At 46.8% G+C, this 27,717-nt stretch overlaps 1 protein-coding gene across 2 annotated transcripts in view; it reads right to left on the bottom strand.

Annotated features, from left to right (window-relative positions):
• The window catches only part of GPR156 (G protein-coupled receptor 156), a 76,286-nt gene extending 52,209 nt beyond the window's left edge, over window positions 1–24,077 (bottom strand). Inside the window, exon 1 of one of the 2 annotated variants that reach the window (XM_072133283.1) lies at window positions 24,030–24,077. The gene's annotated coding sequence lies outside the window, so the exon portion shown is untranslated. Of the gene's footprint in view, window positions 1–23,837 lie in introns of both variants that reach the window. The other variant, XM_072133282.1, reaches the window with a different exon arrangement.
• Window positions 24,078–27,717: the final 3,640 nt, after the last annotated feature.

Here is a 27,717-nt window from a genome sequence, read left to right as displayed (position 1 = left end):
GAGATCACTACATACACATTATACACTACCACTAGGGGGAGCTCACTACATACAGATTATACACCACCACTAGGGGGAGATCACTACATACAGATTATACACCACCACTAGGAGGAGATCACTACATACAGATTATACACCACCACTAGGGGGAGATCACTACATACAGATTATACACCATCACTAGGAGGAGATCCCTACATACAGATTATACACCACCACTAGGGGGAGATCACTACATACAGATTATACACCATCACTAGGAGGAGATCACTACATACACATTATACACTACCACTAGGGGGAGCTCACTACATACAGATTATACACCACCACTAGGGGGAGATCACTACATACAGATTATACACCACCACTAGGAGGAGATCACTACATGCAGATTATACACCACCACTAGGAGGAGATCACTAGATACACATTATACACCACCACTAGGAGGAGATCACTACATACACATTATACACCACCACTAGGAGGAGATCACTACATACAGATTATACACCACCACTAGGAGGAGATCACTACATACAGATTATACACCACCAGTAGGAGGAGATCACTACATACACATTATACACCACCACTAGGGGGAGATCACTACATACACATTATACACCACCACTAGGGGGAGATCACTACATACACATTATACACCACCACTAGGGGAAGATCACTACATACAGATTATATACCACCACTAGGAGGAGATCACTACATACACATTATACACCACCACTAGGGGGAGATCACTACATACATATTATACACCACCACTAGGAGGAGATCACTACATACAGATTATACACCACCTCTAGGAGGAGCTCACTACATACACATTATACACCACCACTAGGAGGAGATCACTACATACAGATTATACACCACCACTAGGAGGAGATCACTACATACACATTATACACCACCACTAGGGGGAGATCACTACATACACATTATACACCACCACTAGGAGGAGATCACTACATACAGATTATACACCACCACTAGGAGGAGATCACTACATACACATTATACACCACCACTAGGGGGAGATCACTACATACAGATTATACACCACCACTAGGGGGAGCTCACTACATACACATTATACACCACCACTAGGAGGAGATCATTACATACACATTATGCACCACCACTAGGAGGAGATCACTACATACAGATTATACACCACCACTAGGAGGAGATCACTACATACAGATTATACACCACCACTAGGGGGAGATCACTACATACACATTATACACCACCACTAGGGGGAGATCACTACATACAGATTATACACCACCACTAGGAGGAACTCACTACATACAGATTATACACCACCACTAGGAGGTGGTCACTACATACACATTATACACCACCACTAGGGGGAGATCACTACATACAGATTATACACCAGCACTAGGGGGAGATCACTACACACAGATTATACACCACCACTAGGAGGAGATCACTACATACACATTATACACCACCACTAGGGGGAGATCACTACATACAGATTATACACCACCACTAGGGGGAGATCACTACATACAGATTATACACCACCACTAGGGGGAGATCACTACATACAGATTATACACCACCACTAGGGCGAGATCACTACATACAGATTATACACCACCACTAGGGGGAGATCACTACATACAGATTATACACCACCACTAGGAGGAGATCACTACATACAGATTATACACCACCACTAGGAGGAGATCACTACATACAGATTATACACCACCACTAGGAGGAGATCACTACATACACATTCTACACTACCACTAGGGGGAGCTCACTACATACAGATTATACACCACCACTAGGGGGAGATCACTACATACAGATTATACACCACCACTAGGAGGAGATCACTACATACAGATTATACACCACCACTAGGGGGAGATCACTACATACAGATTATACACCATCACTAGGAGGAGATCACTACATACACATTATACACTACCACTAGGGGGAGCTCACTACATACAGATTATACACCACCACTAGGGGGAGATCACTACATACAGATTATACACCACCACTAGGAGGAGATCACTACATGCAGATTATACACCACCACTAGGAGGAGATCACTAGATACACATTATACACCACCACTAGGAGGAGATCACTACATACAGATTATACACCACCACTAGGGGGAGATCACTAAATAAAGATTATACACCACCACTAGGGGGAGATCACTACATACACATTATACACCACCACTAGGGGGAGATCACTATACACAGATTATACACCACCACTAGGAGGAGATCACTACATACAGATTATACACCACCACTAGGAGGAGATCACTACATACAGATTATACACCACCACTCGGAGGAGATCACTACATACAGATTATACACCACCACTAGGAGGAGATCACTACATACATATTATACACCACCACTAGGGGGAGATCACTACATACACATTATACACCACCACTAGGAGGAGATCACTACATACAGATTATACACCACCACTAGGGGGAGATCACTACATACACATTATACACCACCACTAGGGGGAGATCACTACATACACATTATACACCACCACTAGGAGGAGCTCACTACATACACATTATACACCACCACTAGGGAGAGATCACTACATACACATTATACACCACCACTAGGGGGAGATCACTACATACAGATTATACACCACCACTAGGAGGAGCTCAATACATACACATTATACACCACCACTAGGGGGAGATCACTACATACACATTATACACCACCACTAGGGGGAGATCACTACATACACATTATACACCACCACTAGGGGGAGATCACTACATACAGATTATACACCACCACTAGGGGGAGATCACTACATACAGATTATACACCACCACTAGGGGGAGATCACTACATACAGATTATACACCACCACTAGGAGGAGATCACTACATACAGATTATACACCACCACTAGGGGGAGATCACTATATACAGATTATACACCACCACTAGGGGGAGATCACTACATACAGATTATACCCCACCACTAGGAGGAGATCACTACATACAGATTATACACCACCACTAGGAGGAGATCACTACATACACATTATACACCACCACTAGGAGGAGATCACTACATACAGATTATACACCACCACTAGGGGGAGATCACTACATACAGATTATACACCACCACTAGGGGGAGATCACTACATACAGATTATACACCACCACTAGGAGGAGATCACTACATACAGATTATACACCACCACTAGGGGGAGATCACTATATACAGATTATACACCACCACTAGGAGGAGATCACTACATACATATTATACACCACCACTAGGAGGAGATCACTACATACACATTATACACCACCACTAGGGGGAGATCACTACACACAGATTATACACCACCACTAGGAGGAGATCACTACATACACATTATACACCACCACTAGGGGGAGATCACTACATACACATTATACACCACCACTAGGGGTAGATCACTACATAAAGATTATACACCACCACTAGGAGGAGATCACTACATACACATTATACACCACCACTAGGGGGAGATCACTACATACAGATTATACACCACCACTAGGAGGAGATCACTACATACACATTATACACCACCACTAGGAGGAGATCACTACATACAGATTATACACCACCACTAGGAGGAGATCACTACATACAGATTATACACCACCAGTAGGAGGAGATCACTACATACACATTATACACCACCACTAGGGGGAGATCACTACATACACATTATACACCACCACTAGGGGGAGATCACTACATACACATTATACACCACCACTAGGGGACGATCACTACATACAGATTATATACCACCACTAGGAGGAGATCACTACATACACATTATACACCACCACTAGGGGGAGATCACTACATACATATTATACACCACCACTAGGAGGAGATCACTACATACACATTATACACCACCTCTAGGAGGAGATCACTACATACAGATTATACACCACCACTAGGAGGAGATCACTACATACACATTATACACCACCACTAGGAGGAGATCACTACATACACATTATACACCACCACTAGGGGGAGATCACTACATACACATTATACACTACCACTAGGGGGAGCTCACTACATACAGATTATACACCACCACTAGGGGGAGATCACTACATACAGATTATACACCACCACTAGGAGGAGATCACTACATGCAGATTATACACCACCACTAGGAGGAGATCACTAGATACACATTATACACCACCACTAGGAGGAGATCACTACATACAGATTATACACCACCACTAGGGGGAGATCACTAAATAAAGATTATACACCACCACTAGGGGGAGATCACTACATACACATTATACACCACCACTAGGGGGAGATCACTATACACAGATTATACACCACCACTAGGAGGAGATCACTACATACAGATTATACACCACCACTAGGAGGAGATCACTACATACAGATTATACACCACCACTCGGAGGAGATCACTACATACAGATTATACACCATCACTAGGAGGAGATCACTACATACACATTATACACTACCACTAGGGGGAGCTCACTACATACAGATTATACACCACCACTAGGGGGAGATCACTACATACAGATTATACACCACCACTAGGAGGAGATCACTACATGCAGATTATACACCACCACTAGGAGGAGATCACTACATACACATTATACACCACCACTAGGAGGAGATCACTACATACAGATTATACACCACCACTAGGAGGAGATCACTACATACACATTATACACCACCACTAGGAGGAGATCACTACATACACATTATACACCACCACTAGGGGGAGATCACTAAATACACATTATACACTACCACTAGGGGGAGCTCACTACATACAGATTATACACCACCACTAGGGGGAGATCACTACATACAGATTATACACCACCACTAGGAGGAGATCACTACATGCAGATTATACACCACCACTAGGAGGAGATCACTACATACAGATTATACACCACCACTAGGGGGAGATCACTACATACAGATTATACACCACCACTAGGGGGAGATCACTACATACACATTATACACCACCACTAGGAGGAGATCACTACATACAGATTATACACCACCACTAGGGGGAGATCACTAAATAAAGATTATACACCACCACTAGGGGGAGATCACTACATACACATTATACACCACCACTAGGGGGAGATCACTATACACAGATTATACACCACCACTAGGAGGAGATCACAACATACAGATTATACACCACCACTAGGAGGAGATCACTACATACAGATTATACACCACCACTCGGAGGAGATCACTACATACAGATTATACACCATCACTAGGAGGAGATCACTACATACACATTATACACTACCACTAGGGGGAGCTCACTACATACAGATTATACACCACCACTAGGGGGAGATCACTACATACAGATTATACACCACCACTAGGAGGAGATCACTACATGCAGATTATACACCACCACTAGGAGGTGATCACTAGATACACATTATACACCACCACTAGGAGGAGATCACTACATACAGATTATACACCACCACTAGGGGGAGATCACTAAATAAAGATTATACACCACCACTAGGGGGAGATCACTACATACACATTATACACCACCACTAGGGGGAGATCACTATACACAGATTATACACCACCACTAGGAGGAGATCACTACATACAGATTATACACCACCACTAGGAGGAGATCACTACATACAGATTATACACCACCACTCGGAAGAGATCACTACATACAGATTATACACCACCACTAGGGGGAGATCACTACATACACATTATACACCACTACTAGAGGGAGATCACTACATACAGATTATACACCACCACTAGGGGGAGCCCACTACATACACATTATACACCACCACTAGGAGGAGATCACTACATACAGATTATACGCCACCACTAGGAGGAGATCACTACATACAGATTATACACCACCACTAGGGGGAGATCACTACATACAGATTATACACCACCACTAGGGGAAGATCACTACATACACATTATACACCACCACTAGGAGGAGATCACTACATACACATTATACACCACCACTAGGAGGAGATCACTACATACAGATTATACACCACCACTAGGAGGAGATCACTACATACACATTATACACCACCACTAGGAGGAGATCACTACATACACATTATACACCACCACTAGGGGGAGATCACTACATACACATTATACACCACCACTAGGAGGAGGTCACTACATACAGATTATACACCACCACTAGGGGGAGGTCACTACATACAGATTATACACCACCACTAGGGGAAGATCACTACATACACATTATACACCACCACTAGGAGGAGATCACAACATACAGATTATACACCACCACTAGGGGGAGATCACTACATACAGATTATACACCACCACTAGGGGGAGATCACTACATACAGATTATACACCACCACTAGGAGGAGATCACTACATACACATTATACACCACCACTAGGAGGAGATCACTACATACACATTATACACCACCACTAGGGGGAGATCACTACATACACATTATACACCACCACTAGGAGGAGATCACTACATACACATTATACACCACCACTAGGAGGAGATCACTACATACACATTATACACCACCACTAGGAGGAGATCACTACATACAGATTATACACCACCACTAGGGGGAGGTCACTACATACACATTATACACCACCACTAGGAGGAGATCACTACATACACATTATACACCACCACTAGGAGGAGATCACTACATACAGATTATACACCACCACAAGGGGGAGCTCACTACATACAGATTATACACCACTAGGGGGAGATCACTACATACACATTATACACCACCACTAGGAGGAGATCACTACATACAGATTATACACCACTAGGGGGAGATCACTACATACACATTATACACCACCACTAGGAGGAGATCACTACATACACATTATACACCACCACTAGGGGGAGATCACTACATACAGATTATACACCACCACTAGGGGGAGATCACTACATACAAATTATACACCACCACTAGGAGGAGATCACTACATACACATTATACACCACCACTAGGAGGAGATCACTACATACACATTATACACCACCACTAGGAGGAGATCACTACATACACATTATACACCACCACTAGGGGGAGATCACTACATACACATTATACACCACCACTAGGGGGAGATCACTACATACACATTATACACCACCACTAGGGGGAGATCACTACATACACATTATACACCACCACTAGGGGGAGATCACTACATACACATTATACACCACCACTAGGGGGAGCTCACTACATACAGATTATACACCACCACTAGGGGAAGATCACTACATACACATTATACACCACCACTAGGAAGAGATCACTACTTACAGATTATACACCACCACTAGGGAGAGATCACTATATACAGATTATACACCACCACTAGGGGGAGATCACTATATACAGATTATACACCACCACTAGGGGGAGATCACTACATACACATTATACACCACTACTAGGGGGAGATCACTACATACACATTATACACCACCACTAGGAGGAGATCACTACATACAGATTATACACCACCTCTAGGAGGAGATCACTACATACACATTATACACCACCACTAGAAGGAGATCACTACATACACATTATACACCACCACTAGGGAGAGCTCACTACATACAGATTATACACCACCACTAGGGGGAGATCACTACATACAGATTATACACCACCACTAGGAGGAGATCACTACATACACATTATACACCACCACTAGGGGGAGATCACTACATACACATTATACACCACCACTAGGAGGAGATCACTACATACACATTATACACCACCACTAGGAGGAGATCACTACATACACATTATACACCACCACTAGGGGGAGATCACTACATACACATTATACACCACCACTAGGGGGAGATCACTACATACACATTATACACCACCACTAGGGGGAGATCACTACATACACATTATACACCACCACTAGGGGGAGGTCACTACATACACATTATACACCACCACTAGGAGGAGATCACTACATACACATTATACACCACCACTAGGAGGAGATCACTACATACAGATTATACACCACCACAAGGGGGAGCTCACTACATACAGATTATACACCACTAGGGGGAGATCACTACATACACATTATACACCACCACTAGGAGGAGATCACTACATACAGATTATACACCACTAGGGGGAGATCACTACATACACATTATACACCACCACTAGGAGGAGATCACTACATACACATTATACACCACCACTAGGGGGAGATCACTACATACAGATTATACACCACCACTAGGGGGAGATCACTACATACAAATTATACACCACCACTAGGAGGAGATCACTACATACACATTATACACCACCACTAGGAGGAGATCACTACATACACATTATACACCACCACTAGGAGGAGATCACTACATACACATTATACACCACCACTAGGGGGAGATCACTACATACACATTATACACCACCACTAGGGGGAGATCACTACATACACATTATACACCACCACTAGGGGGAGATCACTACATACACATTATACACCACCACTAGGGGGAGATCACTACATACACATTATACACCACCACTAGGGGGAGCTCACTACATACAGATTATACACCACCACTAGGGGAAGATCACTACATACACATTATACACCACCACTAGGAAGAGATCACTACTTACAGATTATACACCACCACTAGGGAGAGATCACTATATACAGATTATACACCACCACTAGGGGGAGATCACTATATACAGATTATACACCACCACTAGGGGGAGATCACTACATACACATTATACACCACTACTAGGGGGAGATCACTACATACACATTATACACCACCACTAGGAGGAGATCACTACATACAGATTATACACCACCTCTAGGAGGAGATCACTACATACACATTATACACCACCACTAGAAGGAGATCACTACATACACATTATACACCACCACTAGGGAGAGCTCACTACATACAGATTATACACCACCACTAGGGGGAGATCACTACATACAGATTATACACCACCACTAGGAGGAGATCACTACATACACATTATACACCACCACTAGGGGGAGATCACTACATACACATTATACACCACCACTAGGAGGAGATCACTACATACACATTATACACCACCACTAGGAGGAGATCACTACATACACATTATACACCACCACTAGGGGGAGATCACTACATACACATTATACACCACCACTAGGGGGAGATCACTACATACACATTATACACCACCACTAGGGGGAGATCACTACATACACATTATACACCACCACTAGGGGGAGATCACTACATACACATTATACACCACCACTAGGGGGAGCTCACTACATACAGATTATACACCACCACTAGGGGAAGATCACTACATACACATTATACACCACCACTAGGAAGAGATCACTACTTACAGATTATACACCACCACTAGGGGGAGATCACTATATACAGATTATACACCACCACTAGGGGGAGATCACTATATACAGATTATACACCACCACTAGGGGGAGATCACTACATACACATTATACACCACCACTAGGGGGAGATCACTACATACACATTATACACCACCACTAGGAGGAGATCACTACATACAGATTATACACCACCTCTAGGAGGAGATCACTACATACACATTATACACCACCACTAGAAGGAGATCACTACATACACATTATACACCACCACTAGGGAGAGCTCACTACATACAGATTATACACCACCACTAGGGGGAGATCACTACATACAGATTATACACCACCACTAGGAGGAGATCACTACATACACATTATACACCACCACTAGGGGGAGATCACTACATACACATTATACACCACCACTAGGAGGAGATCACTACATACACATTATACACCACCACTAGGGGGAGATCACTACATACACATTATACACCACCACTAGGGGGAGCTCACTACATACACATTATACACCACCACTAGGAGGAGATCACTACATACAGATTATACACCACCACTAGGGGGAGATCACTACATACAGATTATACACCACCACTAGGAGGAGATCACTACATACAGATTATACACCACCACTAGGGGGAGATCACTACATACAGATTATACACCACCACTAGGAGGAGATCACTACATACAGATTATACACCACCACTAGGGGGAGATCACTACATACAGATTATACACCACCACTAGGAGGAGATCACTACATACAGATTATACACCACCACTAGGGGGAGATCACTACATACAGATTATACACCACCACTAGGGGGAGATCACTACATACACATTATACACCACCACTAGGAGGAGATCACTACATACAGATTATACACCACCACTAGGAGGAGATCACTACATACACATTATACACCACCACTAGGGGGAGGTCACTACATACACATTATACACCACCACTAGGGGGGGAACACTACATACAGATTATACACCACCACTAGGAGGAGATCACTACATACACATTATACACCACCACTAGGAGGAGATCACTACATACAGATTATACACCACCACTAGGGGGAGATCACTACATACAGATTATACACCACCACTAGGGGGAGATCACTACATACACATTATACACCACCACTAGGAGGAGATCACTACATACACATTATACACCACCACTAGGAGGAGATCACTACATACACATTATACACCACCACTAGGAGTAGATCACTGCATACACATTATACACCACCACTAGGAGGAGATCACTACATACACATTATACACCACCACTAGGGGGAGATCACTACATACACATTATACACCACCACTAGGAGGAGATCACTACATACACATTATACACCACCACTAGGAGGAGATCACTACATACAGATTATACACCACCACTAGGGGGAGGTCACTACATACACATTATACACCACCACTAGGGGGGGAACACTACATACAGATTATACACCACCACTAGGAGGAGATCACTACATACAGATTATACACCACCACTAGGAGGAGATCACTACATACAGATTATACACCACCACTAGGGGGAGATCACTACTTACAGATTATACACCACCACTAGGGGGAGATCACTACATACACATTATACACCACCACTAGAGGGAGATCACTACATACAGATTATACACCACCACTAGGGGGAGTTCTGGAGCTTTAGATGCTGATGAGTTGTATATATTAACAAGCCCCTCACATCTAGCAAGTGTTGCTGGAGCTTTGTTACATTATTGTGTCTTCATATACCCCCCCCCCCCCTCCCCTCTGACCAATATAGAACATTTCTCTACATTTCAAAATGCAACTCCTCCCACAAAATAAACAAGTCCAGTACTGCAAAGTTTATAGGGTTAATGAAAACAGACACACCCATAAGTTATCCTGGTGCTCCCCAATCTTTCCATGTGGCCCCCATCACCCGCTTTCACTTACGTTCTCCCATCGCAGGGTGCAGACCCCATTGTCAGGTCCGTAGCAGCAGTGAGTGTCCTCCAGCCAAAGCCGCACTCACAGGACTGGGCTGGAGTCAGGGGGCAGCGGCTCTGAGGGTCCCAGGGGTTCCCGTGCTGATATAATCCCCACATGTCAGGACACTGACCACCCTGCATGGACGCGGCTCCGTTATATAATCCGCTCAATGGGGGGCGACATATATGAAACTGTCACCATCCATGACATGTGGCAGGAGCCTCGTTACAGTGTAACAGTCACTGAGTGACACATCCATCCTGCCCCTGATCCAGGCTGAAATGTTCCCTGCGCTGATACATTGTAACAAACAATGAGGACAGCTGATAGATTTATGCTGCTCATGTTTAGGTCTCACAGAGGATTTTCTAGACTTGATGCAAATGAGAGAAGTATTATATATATATATTTGTGGGGTGGCTCTGGGGCCCCCCTGGCTCAGCCGTGTGGTGACCGGGGGCCGTCTGTCGCCCTCTAGATGGTTTCCTGAGCAACACAGATGAGAGTGGATTCCAGCCTCCACAACAATGGCCCGTGCCACAGAGGATCTCATTACCAGGCGTCACTCACTGCAGCCTCATAGCTAGAGGGGAAACTGCCCCATTCAGGGTAATTACAGCCTGCGTCTCCAGCACAACACTGATACACAGGGCAGCACTACAGTAATGTCAGAGGGCGACCTGTGACCCCGGGGCAGGAGAAACAGATAGTCACAATACATCCAGGGAATACTCATCACACAGTCACTGAACAAGCAGGGAATAATAATAATAATGGAGTATAATACAGGATGTAACTCAGGATCAGTACAGGATAAGTAATGTCATGTATGTACACAGTGACTGCACCAGCAGCAGAATAGTGAGTGCAGCTCTGGGGTATAATACAGGATGTAACTCAGGATCAGTACAGGATAAGTAATGTCATGTATGTACACAGTGACTGCACCAGCAGCAGAATAGTGAGTGCAGCTCTGGGGTATAATACAGGATGTAACTCAGGATCAGTACAGGATAAGTAATGTCATGTATGTACACAGTGACTGCACCAGCAGCAGAATAGTGAGTGCAGCTCTGGAGTATAATACAGGATGTAACTCAGGATCAGTACAGGATAAGTAATGTCATGTATGTACACAGTGACTGCACCGGCAGCAGAATAGTGAGTGCAGCTCTGGAGTATAATACAGGATGTAACTCAGGATCAGTACAGGATAAGTAATGTCATGTATGTACACAGTGACTGCACCAGCAGAATAGTGAGTGCAGCTCTGGAGTATAATACAGGATGTAACTCAGGATCAGTACAGGATAAGTAATGTCATGTATGTACACAGTGACTGCACCAGCAGCAGAATAGTGAGTGCAGCTCTGGAGTATAATACAGGATGTAACTCAGGATCAGTACAGGATAAGTAATGTCATGTATGTACACAGTGACTGCACCAGCAGCAGAATAGTGAGTGCAGCTCTGGAGTATAATACAGGATGTAACTCAGGATCAGTACAGGATAAGTAATGTCATGTATGTACACAGTGACTGCACCAGCAGCAGAATAGTGAAAGCAGCTCAGGGGTATAATACAGGATGTAACTCAGGATCAGTACAGGATAAGTAATGTCATGTATGTACACAGTGACTGCACCAGCAGCAGAATAGTGAGTGCAGCTCTGGGGTATAATACAGGATGTAACTCAGGATCAGTACAGGATAAGTAATGTCATGTATGTACACAGTGACTGCACCAGCAACAGAATAGTGAGTGCAGCTCTGGAGTATAATACAGGATGTAACTCAGGATCAGTACAGGATAAGTAATGTCATGTATGTACACAGTGACTGCACCAGCAACAGAATAGTGAGTGCAGCTCTGGGGTATAATACAGGATGTAACTCAGGATCAGTACAGGATAAGTAATGTCATGTATGTACACAGTGACTGCACCAGCAGCAGAATAGTGAGTGTAGCTCTGGGGTATAATACAGGATGTAACTCAGGATCAGTACAGGATAAGTAATGTCATGTATGTACACAGTGACTGCACCAGCAGCAGAATAGTGAGTGCAGCTCTGGAGTATAATACAGGATGTAACTCAGGATCAGTACAGGATAAGTAATGTCATGTATGTACAGTGACTGCACCAGCAGCAGAATAGTGAGTGCAGCTCTGGGGTATAATACAGGATGTAACTCAGAATCAGTACAGGATAAGTAATGTCATGTATGTACACAGTGACTGCACCAGCAGCAAAATAGTGAGTGCAGCTCTGGAGTATAATACAGGATGTAACTCAGGATCAGTACAGGAGAAGTAATGTCATGTATGTACACAGTGACTGCACCAGCAGCAGAATAGTGAGTGTAGCTCTGGGGTATAATACAGGATGTAACTCAGGATCAGTACAGGATAAGTAATGTCATGTATGTACACAGTGACTGCACCAGCAGCAGAATAGTGAGTGCAGCTCTGGAGTATAATACAGGATGTAACTCAGGATCAGTACAGGATAAGTAATGTCATGTATGTACAGTGACTGCACCAGCAGCAGAATAGTGAGTGCAGCTCTGGGGTATAATACAGGATGTAACTCAGAATCAGTACAGGATAAGTAATGTCATGTATGTACACAGTGACTGCACCAGCAGCAAAATAGTGAGTGCAGCTCTGGAGTATAATACAGGATGTAACTCAGGATCAGTACAGGAGAAGTAATGTCATGTATGTACACAGTGACTGCACCAGCAGCAGAATAGTGAGTGCAGCTCTGGGGTATAATACAGGATGTAACTCAGGATCAGTACAGGATAAGTAATGTCATGTATGTACACAGTGACTGCACCAGCAGCAGAATAGTGAGTGCAGCTCTGGGGTATAATACAGGATGTAACTCAGGATCAGTACAGGATAAGTAATGTCATGTATGTACACAGTGACTGCACCAGCAGCAGAATAGTGAGTGCAGCTCTGGAGTATAATACAGGATGTAACTCAGGATCAGTACAGGATAAGTAATGTCATGTATGTACACAGTGACTGCACCAGCAGCAGAATAGTGAGTAGAGCTCTGGGGTATATACAGGATGTAACTCAGGATCAGTACAGGATAAGTAATGTCATGTATGTACAGTGACTGCACCAGCAGCAGAATAGTGAGTGCAGCTCTGGAGTATAATACAGGATGTAACTCAGGATCAGTACAGGATAAGTAATGTCATGTCTGTACACAGTGACTGCACCAGCAGCAGAATAGTGAGTGCAGCTCTGGGGTATAATACAGGATGTAACTCAGGATCAGTACAGGATAAGTAATGTCATGTATGTACACAGTGACTGCACCAGCAGCAGAATAGTGAGTAGAGCTCTGGGGTATAATACAGGATGTAACTCAGGATCAGTACAGGATAAGTAATGTCATGTATGTACAGTGACTGCACCAGCAGCAGAATAGTGAGTGCAGCTCTGGAGTATAATACAGGATGTAACTCAGGATCAGTACAGGATAAGTAATGTCATGTATGTACACAGTGACTGCACCAGCAGCAGAATAGTGAGTGCAGCTCTGGGGTGTAATACAGGATGTAACTCAGGATCAGTACAGGATAAGTAATGTCATGTATGTACACAGTGACTGCACCAGCAGCAGAATAGTGAGTGCAGCTCTGGAGTATAATACAGGATGTAACTCAGGATCAGTACAGGATAAGTAATGTCATGTATGTACACAGTGACTGCACCAGCAGCAGAATAGTGAGTGCAGCTCTGGGGTATAATACAGGATGTAACTCAGGATCAGTACAGGATAAGTAATGTCATGTATGTACACAGTGACTGCACAAGCAGCAGAATAGTGAGTGCAGCTCTGGGGTATAATACAGGATGTAACTCAGGATCAGTACAGGATAAGTAATGTCATGTATGTACAGTGACTGCACCAGCAGCAGAATAGTGAGTGCAGCTCTGGAGTATAATACAGGATGTAACTCAGGATCAGTACAGGATACGTAATGTCATGTATGTACACAGTGACTGCACCAGCAGCAGAATAGTGAGTGCAGCTCTGGAGTATAATACAGGATGTAACTCAGGATCAGTACAGGATAAGTAATGTCATGTATGTACACAGTGACTGCACTAGAAGCAGAATAGTGAGTGCAGCTCTGGGGTATAATACAGGATGTAACTCAGGATCAGTACAGGATAAGTAATGTCATGTATGTACACAGTGACTGCACCAGCAGCAGAATAGTGAGTGCAGCTCTGGGGTATAATACGGGATGTAACTCAGGATCAGTACAGGATAAGTAATGTCATGTATGTACAGTGACTGCACCAGCAGCAGAATAGTGAGTGCAGCTCTGGGGTATAATACAGGATGTAACTCAGGATCAGTACAGGATAAGTAATGTCATGTATGTACACAGTGACTGCACCAGCAGCAGAATAGTGAGTGCAGCTCTGGGGTATAATACAGGATGTAACTCAGGATCAGTACAGGATAAGTAATGTCATGTATGTACAGTGACTGCACCAGCAGCAGAATAGTGAGTGCAGCTCTGGAGTATAATACAGGATGTAACTCAGGATCAGTACAGGATAAGTAATGTCATGTATGTACACAGTGACTGCACCAGCAGCAGAATAGTGAGTGCAGCTCTGGGGTATAATACAGGATGTAACTCAGGATCAGTACAGGATAAGTAATGTCATGTATGTACACAGTGACTGCACCAGCAGCAGAATAGTGAGTGCAGCTCTGGGGTATAATACAGGATGTAACTCAGGATCAGTACAGGATAAGTAATGTCATGTATGTACAGTGACTGCACCAGCAGCAGAATAGTGAGTGCAGCTCTGGAGTATAATACAGGATGTAACTCAGGATCAGTACAGGATAAGTAATGTCATGTATGTACAGTGACTGCACCAGCAGCAGAATAGTGAGTGCAGCTCTGGGTATAATACAGGGTGTAACTCAGGATCAGTACAGGATAAGTAATGTCATGTATGTACACAGTGACTGCACCAGCAGCAGAATAGTGAGTGCAGCTCTGGGGTATAATACAGGATGTAACTCAGGATCAGTACAGGATAAGTAATGTCATGTATGTACACAGTGACTGCACCAGCAGCAGAATAGTGAGTGCAGCTCTGGGGTATAATACAGGATGTAACTCCGGATCAGTACATTGTCTCCAGTATGGAAGGATTTGGTTGGGGAAGCTCGGGGGGACATATGATATGTGGACTTAGTGCATTTTTAAGGAGATGTCGCTCTCCAGATGTGACACAGGTAACTCTACACTATGAAGCTCAGCTCTGAGGATTATGGGTACTGAGTGGTTCTCTTTGTATAGTAGAAAGTCATTTGGTACCTACCTCACAGATACATTGATACAAACCTGCTCCTGTCCAATCATCTAGTCTTATTTTATGATTTGTCAGTAAATTATTTCATAGATCTCTTCTTGCTTTTTGTATCTAAAACCTAGAAAGTCTCTCTGGATGTTATGCTTCTCACAGCTGAGGTTTTGTTGCTCCTCTCAAAGCCCCACATTTATTCCTTCTCCCTTCACTGACACATTGTAACAAACCATCAGAACAGACAGCAGCTGCTGATGTCTGAACACATTCACTGATAGCAAGCGGAGAGCAGGGACCCCACCAGGATGACATCAGGGGGCCACTATGGAGGAGGGGGCTTTTCCTTCATCCAATATTAGAGTATAAACACACGGAGGAGACTGATGGGGATAATGGTGAGGATGATGGAGATATACTTCCCGCCTCACTCCGATCTTCTGCCAGACACATGGAGGATAAACCTCATGGAAACTTCTGCATCCTGCCACTGTAAGATCTCTGCTTGCTGTCATTGTATAGAAGTGTTCCACACATGGCCAGTGTCGGGATCGGGGGACACAATACTGGGCTTCTCTGAAAATAACTCTGGATCCTACAATCTTTTTTGTTGGCATTTAACATAGGAGAATTTCCACTTTAATATTACATAAGGATTGTGTTTCTGGGTGCTACAGACCTGGAGATCCACTGGTACAGTCAGGAATGGGAGCTGCTACAGACCTGGAGATCCACTGGTACAGTCAGGAATGGGAGCTGCTACAGACCTGGGGATCCACTGGTACAGTCAGGAATGGGAGCTGCTACAGACCTGGGGATCCACTGGTACAGTCAGGAATGGGAGCTGCTACAGACCTGGGGATCCACTGGTACAGTCAGGAATGGGAGCTGCTACAGACCTGGGGATCCACTGGTACAGTCAGGAATGGGAGCTGCTACAGACCTGGGGATCCACTGGTACAGTCAGGAATGGGAGCTGCTACAGAACTGGGGATCCACTGGTACAGTCAGGAATGGGAGCTGCTACAGACCTGGGGATCCACTGGTACAGTCAGGAATGGGAGCTGCTACAGACCTGGGGATCCACTGGTACAGTCAGGAATGGGAGCTGCTACAGACCTGGAGATCCACTGGTACAGTCAGGAATGGGAGCTGCTACAGACCTGGGGATCCGATGGTACAGTCAGGAATGGGAGCTGCTACAGACCTGGAGATCCGATGGTACAGTCAGGAATGGGAGCTGCTACAGACCTGGAGATCCGATGGTACAGTCAGGAATGGGAGCTGCTACAGACCTGGGGATCCACTGGTACAGTCAGGAATGGGAGCTGCTACAGACCTGGAGATCCGATGGTACAGTCAGGAATGGGAGCTGCTACAGACCTGGAGATCCACTGGTACAGTCAGGAATGGGAGCTGCTACAGACCTGGAGATCCGATGGTACAGTCAGGAATGGGAGCTGCTACAGACCTGGAGATCCACTGGTACAGTCAGGAATGGGAGCTGCTACAGACCTGGAGATCCGATGGTACAGTCAGGAATGGGAGCTGCTACAGACCTGGGGATCCACTGGTACAGTCAGGAATGGGAGCTGCTACAGACCTGGGGATCCACTGGTACAGTCAGGAATGGGAGCTGCTACAGACCTGGGGATCCACTGGTACAGTCAGGAATGGGAGCTGCTACAGACCTGGAGATCCGATGGTACAGTCAGGAATGGGAGCTGCTACAGACCTGGAGATCCGATGGTACAGTCAGGAATGGGAGCTGCTACAGACCTGGAGATCCGATGGTACAGTCAGGAATGGGAGCTGCTACAGACCTGGAGATCCGATGGTACAGTCAGGAATGGGAGCTGCTACAGACCTGGGGATCCACTGGTACAGTCAGGAATGGGAGCTGCTACAGACCTGGAGATCCACTGGTACAGTCAGGAATGGGAGCTGCTACAGACCTGGAGATCCGATGGTACAGTCAGGAATGGGAGCTGCTACAGACCTGGGGATCCGATGGTACAGTCAGGAATGGGAGCTGCTACAGACCTGGGGATCCACTGGTACAGTCAGGAATGGGAGCTGCTACAGACCTGGGGATCCACTGGTACAGTCAGGAATGGGAGCTGCTACAGACCTGGGGATCCACTGGTACAGTCAGGAAAGGGAGCTGCTACAGACCTGGAGATCCGATGGTACAGTCAGGAATGGGAGCTGCTACAGACCTGGGGATCCACTGGTACAGTCAGGAATGGGAGCTGCTACAGACCTGGAGATCCACTGGTACAGTCAGGAATGGGAGCTGCTACAGACCTGGGGATCCACTGGTACAGTCAGGAATGGGAGCTGCTACAGACCTGGGGATCCACTGGTACAGTCAGGAATGGGAGCTGCTACAGACCTGGAGATCCGATGGTACAGTCAGGAATGGGAGCTGCTACAGACCTGGGGATCCACTGGTACAGTCAGGAATGGGAGCTGCTACAGACCTGGGGATCCACTGGTACAGTCAGGAATGGGAGCTGCTACAGACCTGGAGATCCGATGGTACAGTCAGGAATGGGAGCTGCTACAGACCTGGGGATCCACTGGTACAGTCAGGAATGGGAGCTGCTACAGACCTGGGGATCCACTGGTACAGTCAGGAATGGGAGCTGCTACAGACCTGGAGATCCACTGGTACAGTCAGGAATGGGAGCTGCTACAGACCTGGGGATCCACTGCTACAGTCAGGAATGGGAGCTGCTACAGACCTGGAGATCCGATGGTACAGTCAGGAATGGGAGCTGCTACAGACCTGGAGATCCACTGGTACAGTCAGGAATGGGAGCTGCTACAGACCTGGAGATCCGATGGTACAGTCAGGAATAGGAGCTGCTACAGACCTGAAGATCCACTGGTACAGTCAGGAATGGGAGCTGCTACAGACCTGGGGATCCACTGGTACAGTCAGGAATGGGAGCTGCTACAGACCTGGGGATCCGATGGTACAGTCAGGAATGGGAGCTGCTACAGACCTGGGGATCCACTGGTACAGTCAGGAATGGGAGCTGCTACAGACCTGGGGATCCACTGGTACAGTCAGGAATGGGAGCTGCTACAGACCTGGGGATCCGATGGTACAGTCAGGAATGGGAGCTGCTACAGACCTGGAGATCCACTGGTACAGTCAGGAATGGGAGCTGCTACAGACCTGGAGATCCGATGGTACAGTCAGGAATGGGAGCTGCTACAGACCTGGAGATCCGATGGTACAGTCAGGAATGGGAGCTGCTACAGACCTGGAGATCCGATGGTACAGTCAGGAATGGGAGCTGCTACAGACCTGGGGATCCACTGGTACAGTCAGGAATGGGAGCTGCTACAGACCTGGAGATCCGATGGTACAGTCAGGAATGGGAGCTGCTACAGACCTGGAGATCCGATGGTACAGTCAGGAATGGGAGCTGCTACAGACCTGGGGATCCACTGGTACAGTCAGGAATGGGAGCTGCTACAGACCTGGAGATCCACTGGTACAGTCAGGAATGGGAGCTGCTACAGACCTGGGGATCCACTGGTACAGTCAGGAATGGGAGCTGCTACAGACCTGGGGATCCACTGGTACAGTCAGGAATGGGAGCTGCTACAGACCTGGGGATCCGATGGTACAGTCAGGAATGGGAGCTGCTACAGACCTGGGGATCCACTGGTACAGTCAGGAATGGGAGCTGCTACAGACCTGGAGATCCACTGGTACAGTCAGGAATGGGAGCTGCTACAGACCTGGAGATCCGATGGTACAGTCAGGAATGGGAGCTGCTACAGACCTGGAGATCCACTGGTACAGTCAGGAATGAGAGCTGCTACAGACCTGGAGATCCACTGGTACAGTCAGGAATGGGAGCTGCTACAGACCTGGAGATCCGATGGTACAGTCAGGAATGGGAGCTGCTACAGACCTGGGGATCCGATGGTACAGTCAGGAATGGGAGCTGCTACAGACCTGGGGATCCGATGGTACAGTCAGGAATGGGAGCTGCTACAGACCTGGGGATCCACTGGTACAGTCAGGAATGGGAGCTGCTACAGACCTGGGGATCCGATGGTACAGTCAGGAATGGGAGCTGCTACAGACCTGGGGATCCGATGGTACAGTCAGGAATGGGAGCTGCTACAGACCTGGAGATCCACTGGTACAGTCAGGAATGGGAGCTGCTACAGACCTGGAGATCCACTGGTACAGTCAGGAATGGGAGCTGCTACAGACCTGGGGATCCACTGGTACAGTCAGGAATGGGAGCTGCTACAGACCTGGGGATCCACTGGTACAGTCAGGAATGGGAGCTGCTACAGACCTGGGGATCCACTGGTACAGTCAGGAATGGGAGCTGCTACAGACCTGGGGATCCACTGGTACAGTCAGGAATGGGAGCTGCTACAGACCTGGGGATCCACTGGTACAGTCAGGAATGGGAGCTGCTACAGACCTGGGGATCCGATGGTACAGTCAGGAATGGGAGCTGCTACAGACCTGGAGATCCACTGGTACAGTCAGGAATGGGAGCTGCTACAGACCTGGAGATCCACTGGTACAGTCAGGAATGGGAGCTGCTACAGACCTGGGGATCCACTGGTACAGTCAGGAATGGGAGCTGCTACAGACCTGGGGATCCGATGGTACAGTCAGGAATGGGAGCTGCTACAGACCTGGAGATCCGATGGTACAGTCAGGAATGGGAGCTGCTACAGACCTGGGGATCCACTGGTACAGTCAGGAATGGGAGCTGCTACAGACCTGGAGATCCGATGGTACAGTCAGGAATGGGAGCTGCTACAGACCTGGAGATCCACTGGTACAGTCAGGAATGGGAGCTGCTACAGACCTGGGGATCCACTGGTACAGTCAGGAATGGGAGCTGCTACAGACCTGGAGATCCACTGGTACAGTCAGGAATGGGAGCTGCTACAGACCTGGGGATCCACTGGTACAGTCAGGAATGGGAGCTGCTACAGACCTGGGGATCCGATGGTACAGTCAGGAATGGGAGCTGCTACAGACCTGGGGATCCACTGGTACAGTCAGGAATGGGAGCTGCTACAGACCTGGAGATCCGATGGTACAGTCAGGAATGGGAGCTGCTACAGACCTGGGGATCCGATGGTACAGTCAGGAATGGGAGCTGCTACAGACCTGGGGATCCACTGGTACAGTCAGGAATGGGAGCTGCTACAGACCTGGGGATCCACTGGTACAGTCAGGAATGGGAGCTGCTACAGACCTGGGGATCCACTGGTACAGTCAGGAATGGGAGCTGTATATGAAAATGAAACTCCTGCCTGTAACGTTAACATATATCTCTGGTTCCGTGTGATATTCAAGTGAAGAGTTTCCTCTTTAAAATGTCACCTGAACTTTCTAGGTGTCAAAGTTCAAAAGATAACTAGGGCATATTGTAACTAGCGTTTATTTTCAGAGCCACAACCCCCATGACAATCATAGATCCCAATGATTATATAACGCTCGTGAATTTCATTATCTGCGTCATTTCCATACAATCCTATAGAAGTGATGGAGCAGCGGAGCAGGATTCCCATGGTAGATGGAAGGGGCTTTGTCAGCGGCAGCTCAGTACGGTGTGTACAGTGATACATTGTATAGTTACAGACACATCGGGGGACATTGTACACGTCCTGAAATAATTGCAGCGCTTTATGACGCTCCAGGCATTGCCAATTATTAAGCCCTTAGTGCTGCCAGCGCCAAGAGGGTAGTGAGGGGGCACAGCCCGGGCGCAGCCACCTATATAGTCACATTCATACTGATACATTTACGTACATTCCCACGGGAGTTCACTGAAAGTGATCAGTCGGAGTGTCTGACAGCACGCCGCCAATCTGTGTCGCATGGAAGCAGCGCGGCTGCACCAAAAAATGATCACGTGCAGCACAATCCCAGCACAGACACCTGTTATATACCTGTCCAAGCCGAGCAATCCGCAAATTCGGGGCACAATCCCATGAAAGTGCAATCCGCGACCCTTAGTAAATGAGCCCCATTATTACAGTCATACAGATATTTTGTTGCATTTACAGTGATATTCAGTCTTCCAGAAACATATTTATGTCACTCACTTTGATACTTTGTCACATTGTCACATTGTTGCAGTCACAGTGTAGCAGTCACATTGTCACAGTGTAGCAGTCACATTGTAGCAGTCACATTGTAGCAGTCACATTGTTGCAGTCACATTGCCACAGTGTAGCAGTCACATTGTAGCAGTTACATTGTTGCACTCACATTGTCACAGTGTAGCAGTCACATTGTTGCAGTCACATTGTCACAGTGTAGCAGTCACATTGTTGCACTCACATTGTCACAGTGTAGCAGTCACATTGTTGCAGTCACATTGCCACAGTGTAGCAGTCACATTGTAGCAGTTACATTGTTGCAGTCACATTGTCACAGTGTAGCAGTCACATTGTTGCAGTCACATTGTCACAGTGTAGCAGTCACATTGTTGCAGTCACATTGTCACAGTGTAGCAGTCACATTGTCATAGTGTAGCAGTCACATTGTTGCACTCACATTGTTGCACTCACATTGTCACAGTGTAGCAGTCACATTGTCACAGTGTAGCAGTCACATTGTCACAGTGTTGCACTCACATTGTCACAGTGTAGCACTCACATTGTTGGGGTCACAGTGTAGCAGTCACATTGTCACAGTGTAGCACTCACATTGTTGGGGTCACAGTGTAGCAGTCACATTGTCACAGTGTTGCACTCACATTGCGGTCACATCGCAGCAGCCCCTTTCTCTCCTGATCCTCGCAGCTCGATGCCGGTGTTGTTGTCATATAATGTTACGTTTTCTGTGGCGGGTAACCAGACACCCACATCACCCTCTTCCATCCCTTGAATCCAGCGCTCATCAGCACCTCTCTAATCCCAATCCTCCAGCCTGGGTCACACCCTGTTACCTGCTGGGAGGGAGCAGCCCAGGTGTTGATGTCGTCGTAGAAACCTGGGCTGTCACTCACCTGTCATCAGACCAGTGACAGCCACAATCCAACCCAGCAGGTCCAGGTTACCAGGTGACCCCTCCGGCATCAAACTCTGCCCCGCCGCCTATACACCATGTACATGGGGAGAGCTGGGGTAGTGCGGGTACCAGGATTAGGGAGGGGGCACTTATTAGACAGCAGGTATTTATAAACACATCATGGGGGGCATTTACATCCTTTATCACATGTACACACCACTCCAATGTGAAGATGGAGGTCACCGGGGGACACGTATCTCTCCTATCACTTTCTTTTTCTTCTTTTTTGTGAGACTTTTCGCAGTTTGTGACTTTTTAGCGTTCGCCGCCTCCGGGATGTGATGCAGGGGCCGCATTTATCTTTGTAGCCCAGATGTTTGTTCAGCTTTTGGGCATCTGTCTATCCCGTGCTGCTCCTCTGTGTCAGTCTACACTGCAGCTCTCGCTTTCTGTTCATGAACCAGAATCAGGTCCAGGACACACAATGCAGGTAATAGGAACTGAATAAACTGAGCATAAAGAAAGCAAAATCAAAAGAATAGAGATACTGTGGCCAGAAGTAGCACAATACAAGAACAATCCTACATATAAATGCGGAAATAGTATAAGAAGTGTATGGATGCTGCCCACAGATATAGGCCCGGAGTCACAGAAGGGCAAAACAACGCCTAAAGGTGGACAAGATAGCGCTGAGGAGAGGACAAACTATTACACGGCGTGCCCGGCATGCTCGCTCTGTGATGCTCCTATTATAAATATATGTTTTATTATCTCCTTGTAATAAGGATTACTAGTTTTCACCAGTTCTTTTTGTAGCCTTGTCTTCTTTTTCCTCTTTTTTTGTATTTCTTGGGTATTTAATGTCATCTTTTAAGAGGCTCTTTTTGGCTTTTCTATACATTACTGTCACATGACTTATATGTATTAATGTATGGCTCGCTCTTATTTGGTTTACAGAATCAGGTCCAGTTTAGCCCATACATTAACAGCTCCAGGACAGAAACCCAAATCTGTCTCAGATCTATTGGTAGAGGGGCTGGGGGGGGTGATTGCATTTATAGGGGGGTCGTTACTAATCCATTTTCAGTCTGGAGGGAGACACAACTGTTCATCCTGAGCTTCCAGGTTCATACATACACTGCTCAAAAAATAACACTCAAGTAACACATCCTAGATCTGAATGAATGAAATACTCTCGGTGAATACTTTGTTTTGTAGAAAGTTGAATGTGCTGACAACAAAATCATCGATGGAAATCAAATTTAATAACCAATAGAGGCCTGGATTTGGAGTCACCCATATAAATGAATTGGAAAAACTCACCACAGGCTGATCCAACTTTGATGTAATGTCTGTAAAACAAGACAAAATTATGCTCAGTATTGTGTGCGGCCTCCATGTGCCTGTATGACCTCCCTACAACACCTCGGCATGCTCCTGATGAGGCTCAGTATTGTGTGTGGCCTCCACGTGCCTGTATGACCTCCCTACAACACCTCAGCATGCTCCTGATGAGGCTCAGTATTGTGTGTGTAGCCTCCACGTGCCTGTATGACCTCCCTACAACACCTCGGCATGCTCCTGATGAGGCTCAGTATTGTGTGTGGCCTCCACGTGCCTGTATGACCTCCCTACAACACCTCAGCATGCTCCTGATGAGGCTCAGTATTGTGTGTGTAGCCTCCACGTGCCAGTATGTCCTCCCTACAACACCTCGGCATACTCCTGATGAGGCTTAGTATTGTGTGCGGCCTCCACGTGACTGTATGACCTCCCTACAACACCTCAGCATGCTCCTGATGAGGCTCAGTATTGTGTGTGGCCTCCACGTGCCTGTATGACCTCCCTACAACACCTCGGCATGCTCCTGATGAGGCTCAGTATTGTGTATGGCCTCCACGTGCCTGTATGACATCCCTACAACACCTCGGCATGCTCCTGATGAGGCTCAGTATTGTGTGCAGCCTCCACGTGCCTGTATGACATCCCTACAACACCTGGGCATGCTCCTGATGAGGCTCAGTATTGTGTGCAGCCTCCACGTGCCTGTATGACCTCCCTACAACACCTCGGCATGCTCCTGATGAGACTCAGTATTGTGTGCAGCCTCCACGTGCCTGTATGACATCCCTACAACACCTCGGCATGCTCCTGATGAGGCTCAGTATTGTGTGCAGCCTCCACGTGCCTGTATGACATCCCTACAACACCTCGGCATGCTCCTGATGAGGCTCAGTATTGTGTTCCCTCTACGTGCCTGTATGACCTCCCTACAACACCACGGCAACTCCTGATGAGGCTCAGTATTGTGTGTGGCCTCCACGTGCCTGTATGACCTCCCTACAACACCGCGGCAGCTCCTGATGAAGCTCAGTACTGTGTGTGGCCTCCACCTGCCTGTATGACCTCCCTACAACACCTCGGCAGCTCCTGATGAGGCTCAGTATTGTGTGTGGCCTCCACGTGCCTGTATGACCCCCCCCCTACAACACCTCGACAGCTCCTGATGAGGCTCAGTAGTGTGTGTGGGCTCCATGTGCCTGTATGACTTCCCTACAACACCTCGGCATGCTCCTGAAGAGGCTCAGTATAGTGTGTGGCCTCCACATGCCTGTATGACCTCCCTACAACACCTCGGCATGCTCCTGATGAGGCTCAGTATTGTGTGTGACCTCCACATGCCTGTATGACCTCCCTACAACACCTCGGCATGCTCCTGATGAGGCTCAGTATTGTGTGCAGCCTCCACATGCCTGTATGACCTCCCTACAACACCTCGGCATCTCCTGATGAGGCTCAGTAGTGTGTGTGGGCTCCATGTGCCTGTATGACCTCCCTACAACACCTCGGCAGCTCCTGATGAGGCTCAGTAGTGTGTGTGGGCTCCATGTGCCTGTATGACTTCCCTACAACACCTCGGCATGCTCCTGATGAGGCTCAGTAGTGTGTGTGGCCTCCACGTGCCTGTATGACCTCCCTACAACACCTCGGCATGCTCCTGATGAGGCTCAGTACTGTGTGTAGCCTCCATGTGCCTGTATGACCTCCCTACAACACCTCGGCATGCTCCTGATGAGGCTCAGTATTGTGTGTGGCCTCCACGTGCCTCTATGACCTCCCTACAACACCTCGGCATGCTCCTGATGAGGCTCAGTATTTTGTGTGGCCTCCACATGCCTGTATGACCTTCCTACAACTCCTCGGCATGCTCCTGATGAGGCGTTTGAAAACGCAGACAAAGCCAGGTAGGCGTGGTGCGTGTGGCACCAGCCTTAGTATCGTGTGTGGCCTCCATGTACCTGTATGACCTCCCTACAACACCTCGGCATGCTCCTGATGAGGCTCAGTAATGTGTGTAGCTTCCACGTGCCTGTATGACCTCCCTACAACACCTCGCCATGCTCCTGATGAGGTTAGTATTGTGTATGACCTCTCTACAATGCCACGGCATAGGGAGGTCATACAGTTACGTGGAGGCCACACACTATACTGAGCCTCATCAGGAGCATGCCCAGGTGTTGTAGGGAGGTCATACAGGCACGTGGAGGCCACACACACTACTGAGCCTCATCAGGAGCATGCCCGGGTGTTGTAGGGTGGTCATACAGGCATGTGGAGGCCACACA

Source organism: Engystomops pustulosus, chromosome 2 (assembly GCF_040894005.1).
Source record: "Engystomops pustulosus chromosome 2, aEngPut4.maternal, whole genome shotgun sequence".
Classification (NCBI taxonomy): domain Eukaryota; kingdom Metazoa; phylum Chordata; class Amphibia; order Anura; family Leptodactylidae; genus Engystomops; species Engystomops pustulosus.
Note: the sequence above shows the minus strand (reverse complement) of the source record. Positions and strands in the feature narration are given on the sequence as shown.